General features: G+C 43.6%; 1 long non-coding RNA gene across 5 annotated transcripts; it reads left to right on the forward strand.

Annotated features, from left to right (window-relative positions):
* Nucleotides 1–1704: 1704 nt before the first annotated feature.
* Nucleotides 1705–7858, forward strand: LOC125534003 (uncharacterized). 5 transcript variants are annotated; one of them, XR_015617327.1, is made up of 8 exons: nucleotides 1705–2300; nucleotides 2382–2595; nucleotides 2817–2944; nucleotides 3644–3810; nucleotides 4166–4496; nucleotides 5439–6566; nucleotides 6649–6762; nucleotides 7498–7858. It is a non-coding gene; the product is annotated as an uncharacterized LOC125534003 (long non-coding RNA). The 5 variants fall into 5 exon arrangements; XR_015617326.1 differs by lacking the exon at nucleotides 3644–3810 and having other exon boundaries at nucleotides 2382–2439; nucleotides 2526–2595; XR_015617325.1 differs by lacking the exon at nucleotides 3644–3810.
* Nucleotides 7859–8164: the final 306 nt, after the last annotated feature.

An 8164-nucleotide genomic window follows, 5' to 3' on the forward strand; every position in this document is an offset into this window, starting at 1 on the left:
GGCGATGACACAGGTTATCGTGTTGCTGGAGTAGGTGACATCAAAATCAAGATGTTTGACGGAGTTGAGTGGATGCTTCGGGGAGTCAGGCATGTGCCCGGGTTAAGGAGGAATCTAATTTCGCTTGGTGTTCTTCATGATGGTGGTATGATATTCCGTTGTGATCGGGATAGGAAGACCATGAGAATCATGGAAGATGAGGTGACCGTGATGATTGGAGGGAGGACGGCTTCGCATCTTTATAAGCTGCAAGGGAGCACTATTGCAGGTGGAGTCACGGAGACTGGAGTTGCGGGAGTAGCAGCGGGGTCTCACGGCGGCGGCGGGTCTGGGGCAGACTCGTCGAGTAGCTCTCAGTAAGCTACAAAGAAGACAACACAAGTCCGGAGTACATGGAAGTTTGACGCATGGACAAATTCAAGATGGTGGAGAATATTCGTCAAGGTGGAGTTTGTTGTGTTTGTGTCGAATATTGTGTACTAGTTGGGTTACGCTTGGACTTGGTGTTGTAGTGTGGGTAGGATACTTGTAGTGTCGGAGTCGGACACGTTGTACCCTTGGCCTCTTATATATGAGGAGGCACCCCACGTTGTAACCCCATGACGACTAGATAGCAACAGGCTTGCAAGGGGGTGCTGGCGGCTTGTGCCGGCGCCCGGGTGGCCGGTGTTGCGGTATCTCGGGGAGGAGCGCCCGTAGTCATTGCCCCGGGGAATAGGCGAGTTCACCGAACCTCGTTAATAAATCTCGGTGTCATCATTGTCTGTGATTGCTTGTTCTTCGGTGGATCAACCGCGTACCTCGAATTTATTCTAACACAAGCCAACGGAGTCGCTGGTGATGTTCTCGTGGCGGGACACAGTGCCGAACCTACTAGCACGCTTCAACTGTTTGTGCTTGGATGGACTAGTTCATCCAAGTTGAGTGTCCAGCGCATATGCAAGCTCGATAAGTACTGCATTTTACAAAAACATTGTACTTGCAGAATTAATTGAATTGAATGGTATCAATTGAACTGCATAGCGAGTTCACCATGAAAAGGAATGCATCCACACAGAAAGTGAGTCAACAAAAAAGATATAGCATACATTCCTCCTAGATGCCATCCAAGCACTAGGAGATAGTATTATCTATCAGGACAGACTAGAGGATATTCTTATGAATGGGTGTATGAATGTGAACCTGAAGACAACTCTGACGAGTTGAAAAACAACAGTGCTAGGCTAGGGAACAAAAATTCCTAGACTCTCACAATCCATGTCCTTAATTTTCCAATCCACTAGACACCAACAAGACGCTCTATCTGAGCTCGCTCGTGATTTGGGGGCAGCAAGCTTACAAGTAATGAACTGGTGATGCTACAGAAATCATAAAAGAAGAAACAAATGGAGCACAACAAATGGTGTCCCTATCCAGAAATAAGAGAAGGATGGATGTACAAGCCTCCTTAGAGCTCAGCGACTCTCGGCCGTTGGATCGGTTCCCTTGATGCGTTTCTGGACGTCGGATCAGCATCTAGATCAACCTGGGCCGTCGGATCTCGAGCTGGCACTGCTGGAATGAATAGTAATGACAGCAAAATGTAAATACCATGCCCCCACCAGGGTATTTTGGTCATTTCACTTGCCGGGGGTATAAAAGGGCCGGCTCCCGTGGAGACAACCCTACCCGCCCCTCCCCCCACCCCCCCCCCCCCCCCGCGCGCGCGCCTCCTCTCCCTCCCTCTCTCCCTCGCTCGATCTCCTCCCTCGCTTCGCCCTTCCCTCCCCTCGATCTGAATCCTCCCCTGAACCCAGAACTCCATCGCCGCGGCCCGCTCTCCTGTCCATCTCCATCGCCGCGGAGGAGGAGATCCAGGCGGAGCGCTCCGCTATCTCCATCGCCGCGGCCCGCCCTCCTGTCCGCGTCTCCCGCGGCTGCTCCTCTGGCAGGAGGAGCAGCCCGAAGGCCGCCTCTACAGCAGCAGCAGCAGCGGAATCACATCCCACAGGCACCAAAAGGCGGTCGGAAGGAGGTGAGCGGCCACCACCGACACACTCGCCGCTGACGCCGGCGGCGACGAACGGATCCTGGCCGTCCCCGTCTCCTTCACATCAGATCCGTCAAGGTCCAGTGGACGACATCATGGGTGGCGAGCGGATGGGCACGGAGCCACGGACGCACACCTCTACGGCGACCCCAATGCCGCCTTCATCTCGGCGCTCCTCGCATCCCGCTCCGATGGCGACAAGTTCGACGCACTGAAACACCTCCTCGCCCTCATCGCGCAAGACCTTGATGTCTCCTACCTCTTCCGGCAGGTCCGTCCCCCTCCTCTCTTCTTGTCTTGTCTCACCTGGATTCCGGTGACTGAATTGCGTGCGTGTGTGCTTGCTGCGCAGGCGGTCAAGAACATGGTGGCGCAGTCGCTTGAGCTGAAGACGCTCGTCCCGTCTACAAGTTCGTTCGTTGACTTTTCGGCCGTCGGATCCAACACCGTGCCGCTGTGTGTGTCCCGTCCATTAATTGGGTGAGAATACTCGCAGGTCTACAAGTCATGGGTGTTGGATTTACTGAGTCACTCGCTAGCTCATGCCCAAAACATGGTGACCACAGGTATGCCTCGCTCACTCCCCTTTACAGTAGCAATAATTTGATGAATCTCTCTGTATGGATGTTTCCTTGTGCCCGTTTCGTGTTCCTGTCCTACAGAACCACCACAGTCGCATAGCCAACGTAGGATAGTTAAGGAAGAGGAAAATGCATTATAATATAATAAGTAGATAAATAAAATGTTACCCTATAATGCCATTCCTTGAAGCTAATTTCCCTTGTAGAGGAATTCACGTGATGGATATATTCTCAGAACAATCAGTCTTTGCATTCTAAAGAGCTAAAGGAAGCAGAATGGGCAGTGAGAAAGCATCCAGGAAGGAGAAGTCATCGCATTAAGCATAATGATCATGTGAGCTTCACTTAACTTGTGATTCCCGGGATGTTCATATACACATATTGTCATTTTGTTTTTGCCAGGCCAAGATTGTGGTTAAGCATGTGTGTGTACTTTAAGATTTTCCTTTTAGTGCTATTTCAGAGTTTCCTTTTGGTGCTATTTCTTATTGGTTGTTCTAGAGGCATTTTGGCCGTGTTTCTTGTATGTTCGCGAGTAAGTAAATTTGAGTTGTGTTTTTGACTGATCAACTCAATTTGATGGCAGATTTGTTTCCATCTTATAACATCATGGAAGAAGGGTGACTTATATTCCACCCGATCATGCAAGAGTGTTACCGAGAATATAAGCTAGATACTCCATATTCTTTACTTTCATCCATTTGACAAAAATTGGACTTGGTGAAAAGAACCGTATTACAACGCACTATCATATACTGATATGTAGTACCAACCAGCCATTTTTAAATGAATGTCAGTTTTTGATTTCATAGCTTGATTAAAAAAATCATTAAACGAATGTCAGTTTGGTTTGATAGCTTGATAAAAAAAATCAACCGTACAGTTCTCTTTTCTTTAGCTTATTACTGTTCTATCAGATTTTTTGACATAGCATGGTCTTCTCTACATGTTTCACATACATTTCTCATCAATATGCATGTTGTTGATACTTAAGTATCCTCCAAAATGAATCCAATTTTCTTAATTTTTTTAGGAAATATTTTCCACTGGCTATGCTTGTTACAAAAAGTGGTGTGTCACGCTCATGTATATGGATTTGCCACGGGGCACGGATGGCCTTTCTCAGTTCACTTTCTACCATCTTTAAAATTTAATCCATATGGAGATGTCATCATATGTATGGAGATGGTATGATATCATGTAAGGTTACTGAAAAAATATCAAAGATTATTTAGTGTGTGATTTACTGAGTATGTGATTCCTTTAGTTGAATCTGAGTGAGGTCGCGTGTATGTTTTATTTTCAGTTATGTACCCCCCCCCCCCCCCCCCCCCACCCATATCAAAGTTTATTTAGTGTGTGATTCACTTCACTGAATTTTAGTGTGATTCACTGAATTTAATTTTAGTGAGGCCATCCTTATATTTTACTTTCCCTTTTGTTGCTTTTCCTACTGTGAACTTTACATATTTATTTATCAAAGCCATCTTTTTTGCAATAAATTTTGTAAACATTGATGAATATTCGCTTTCCCACTTCAAATTTTGTTGGTCAGATGGAGAAGCCTACACAGACTCCGGTTCTGCTTCCACTGTCATGGGTTTGTCATTCGGGACACTTGCCATCGGGTTGCGGATCCGCATGCCCTGCCTCTGTTCGATCCCGCTGGGGCAATGACATAGCGGAGAGTACAGAAGAGTGCGATCTGGTGCTGCCTGTGTTAGATGGATGAGCTGGTGCCTCACGGCGCGGGCACCACGGTGGTTCAGCCTCAAGTGCAACCTCTGTCTGGGTACGCATCCTCCTTGCCGAGCTCAAGCTCAAGAAGTACCTCTGGGGTCTCCACAACACCAACATCAACGGGCTGGCTTGTTCGTGTTCTTCTGGTGAGTACAGTTATTATCATCGATGATATCACAACCTGCACCTTTTCTGTTTTGGACTGACTTTAGTTATTTACCATGGTTCAATGTGTTCTTTTTATGGACGAATATATATATATATATATATATATATATATATATATATATATATTGTGGTGAGATGGAGGTGCAAAGTGAGGATGATATTTCTTTCTCTGACATGTAAATCTCACAGAATATAGCAATCATGCTTGCATACTATCTTAGCACCGCGAGTGATAGATGATATTGGTCTTGTTGTGTTTTTTGAAACGTGTGATCCAACACCATGGATCATATATGGATATACACATTCGTCTTAATGTCGAAGTTTGTGAAATGCCAGTTGTATTAGTTGTGTGGAACTATTCTCTATTGAGATAAAATACCTTTTGAGTCAATTTGCAGATCAACTACAAAAATAGTTCAGGAAATCCACTATCCTGGTTTAATGCCTTTGAATGAATTAAGGTTATCATGATTGTACATGACATGTAGACTTACCAAGAAGCTACTTATTTTAGTCTATTTTATAATCTGGTAGAGAACAAGGTGATGTGTTGGCGATGCTTTGTTTTTAGAAACAATACCAATTATCACAGGGCAGATGGTGTTGTGGTGCTGTTAATGTGCAAATTAGTCTGTAACATGCATTTCCTGGTGATTCAATCTTATTTTACTGTTGGAAGTTGCATTAGCAAAATAGTATATCTCCAAATTCTGTTGATTAGTATTGCAGTGCAGAATCTGGTTAAATAGTTGAGCTAAAGTTTGTAATGTTGTGCCGATGGCATTTCTCTTTGGCTCCGTATGTATGTATTGTATAACAGTTCACCATTTTTAATTTTCCTTGATGGTCCCTTTCGTGTTTACCCGGGCCGTGTACGTCACCTATGTTTGATGTGTGACTTTGCCATCTTGTTGCAGGTGCTGCTCAATCCGCCAGTCGCATCCAATTATGCATTGGACAGCTCAACAATTTGATTATGAGTCTATTCTGGTGCACATCCGGTCGATGATTTCTAAGGATATACAAATATTCTAATATTTGTAGAGGGCTAACGAAAAGACTCATGCTTCAAGTGCCAAGAATATCATTTCTTGCAAGATAAGGTTAGTGCCTTCTAATATTTATTCTTTTGGAAGTCAGTGCTTTCTTAAGGTGATATTTTTAGAAGTTGGATTCATCAATTTCTGTAGCATGTGTTGGCCCTTTATACAATTTTTTGTCTGTTTCCTCTTTATCATGATGTCCTGGAAATGAACTCATGTGCTACGTTGTCTGTATTACTTTGTTATTTTAGTGAATTTGTTACTCCATTCGGGGATTTTAATGTAAAAACACATGCGTAGAGCTTGGAGAGCAGAGCACTCGGGTGCGATGGGTTGATTGATTCTATAGTAGGTTTTGTTTGTACACCTAAGATGTATAAGAGCAGGTTCCTATTCTAGCCCTGTGTAATATTCATGCATGGAGAAATACCCCATAATACATGGATAAAAAGAAAAGAAATAGCTCAGGATACAGCTAGATATGCCATTCTTTCTTGCAATATGCACTTCAATTTTGGTGTGGCTTAAATGTTCAACACTTTAAACAGTTCAGTAGAGCAGAAAGACTTGCATGGGTTCCTTGAGAAGATTTACATGGAGAAGTGTTGCTTCTATTAAAAATGAATGTTTATTCTTTCTTTTATTTCATTAATCGAATACATATGCTAAACGAGGATTTCTACTAATATGAACATTACTTGCTTGATCACATCGTTGGGACCGGCATCCTCGCGCCAAGGCGTGATCCTGATCTCCATGTAAATCTTCCCCTGCTCCCCCGCCGCGTCAAATGCCTCCGCCGCATCCGCTTCCCCAGCGCCCCTCCTCATCAGCGGCGGCCGAGGATAGCGACTGCCAGATCACAGGGGTGGCGGGCCCTAACCGGCCCAGGGGCATGCCCAGGAAGAGGGATGCCAGAGTGCCGAGCCAGGTCCATGGTGACCACGTCAAGGCCGTTCCGCCAAGGGGGAGGCTGAGAGCAAGTTGGCCAAGGAGCTCAGGGTGAGATAGCCATACATAGTGCTTTCATCACTGCGTTGCCTTTTTTATCCGACAATGCTTGTGATCCCACTTGATTTTGCAGAGGGAGCTGGAGTGTACCTTGAACCAGATGAATGACTTGGTGCGCATCTTACTAGCCACTTATTGTTATTGGTCCATATACTCCCTGCCCCTGTGCTCTGGCTTCTACTCGCAAGTAAGCTCCTCTTCCTCCTCTACCCCCTCCCCCTCCTCTTCTGTGAGGATCTTTGGTTGGATTTGGGTAATCAGACCGCAGGAGATGAATCCTATTTGGAGATGAAGTGTGTATGCTAGCTTGATTTAGTTTATATATGAACCGCATATGCTGGCTTGATGGTGATAAATAGTAACTTAACTGTTGATTTTAGATTGAGAGTAACCAGTAGAGGATTATTCCATTGTGCTTAATGTTAATTGCCAGCTCTATAGATCAGAACTTGAATTGTTGTTAGTAATCACAGATCATGAGTTCTCTACATTCATCTTTTGATGGATTGTAAATGAAATAAAACACATGTGTGTTTTAGTTTCTTTTCTTCTCCCCTGGGTTTCCTATGAAACTGGAGGGCTTCATGAATGTTGTGTACATGGTCTACCAATTTTTTTCTAAATAACATATTGAGCTCGATTGCTATTTTATGTGACCTTTGATAGAAGGATCCAATCATTTTTTTATGTTTATATCTTTAGGCTGAAAAATGAATTATATTTCACTGAGTCCTGAGACACGGGTCTTCCCTTTGCCAAGAATTGCTCATGATGGTTGTCATCTCTGTTTTTTATAATTCATAGTTGTGTAGTGCTATTGTATACACACTCCCCAAATTTGTTTAAAGGAAATATGCATGAATTTCTTGATGTCAGTTCACTAAACTCACCTTCCTGATAGTTCCTTTTTTGGTCATTGCAGATATCTATTGTTGCAAAAATGCATGTTAGATTTAGATGTCATATGAATCATTTAATGAATCTTTAATGAGTTGAGATATCTTCTCGAAGAATATCATTTTTTTCTTCTCTTCCTGGGCCAGCGTTACACAACTTCTCTTGGAGCAATGAGGAACTTCAACCATTCTTGGCGAAGGAAAATTGAAGACTCTGGTAGATGTATTAGTCAGCGTGGACTTTTATAATCTTTAAAATTCATGCGGACTGCTATCTAAGTGTCACTAGCCTTCTGTATAAATACTTCACTTTCAGTATTTTGTACTATCTCGCTGCCCTATGCGCTACTGGTCTCTTTTGATATAAATGACATGCTTTAATTGTTATTAACGGCTTTTGATCTGCAGAATGCAAAACTTTCTATGTAAATGACTTGTTGTAATCCTGATCTACTAAATGTTGCTTTTGGTCTATTCTTTTATGTTGTGCTTGATGTGTGTCTTTTGTGGTCTTACAAACATGCTGAACTTTATGTTGCCTTATAATCTCATGCCTTCTATCACAAATGCATATTTCTTCTTTATTTTATTTTTTTATCATGTTTGAATTCATACACTAAACATACGTTCCTACTAACTAAGCACGACATGCTTAACCAAAACGTTGGGACTGGCACCCTCGCGCCATGGCGC

This window comes from Triticum urartu, chromosome 2A (assembly GCF_056163025.1).
Source record: "Triticum urartu cultivar PI428250 chromosome 2A, HENAU_Tu73, whole genome shotgun sequence".
NCBI lineage: Eukaryota > Viridiplantae > Streptophyta > Magnoliopsida > Poales > Poaceae > Triticum > Triticum urartu.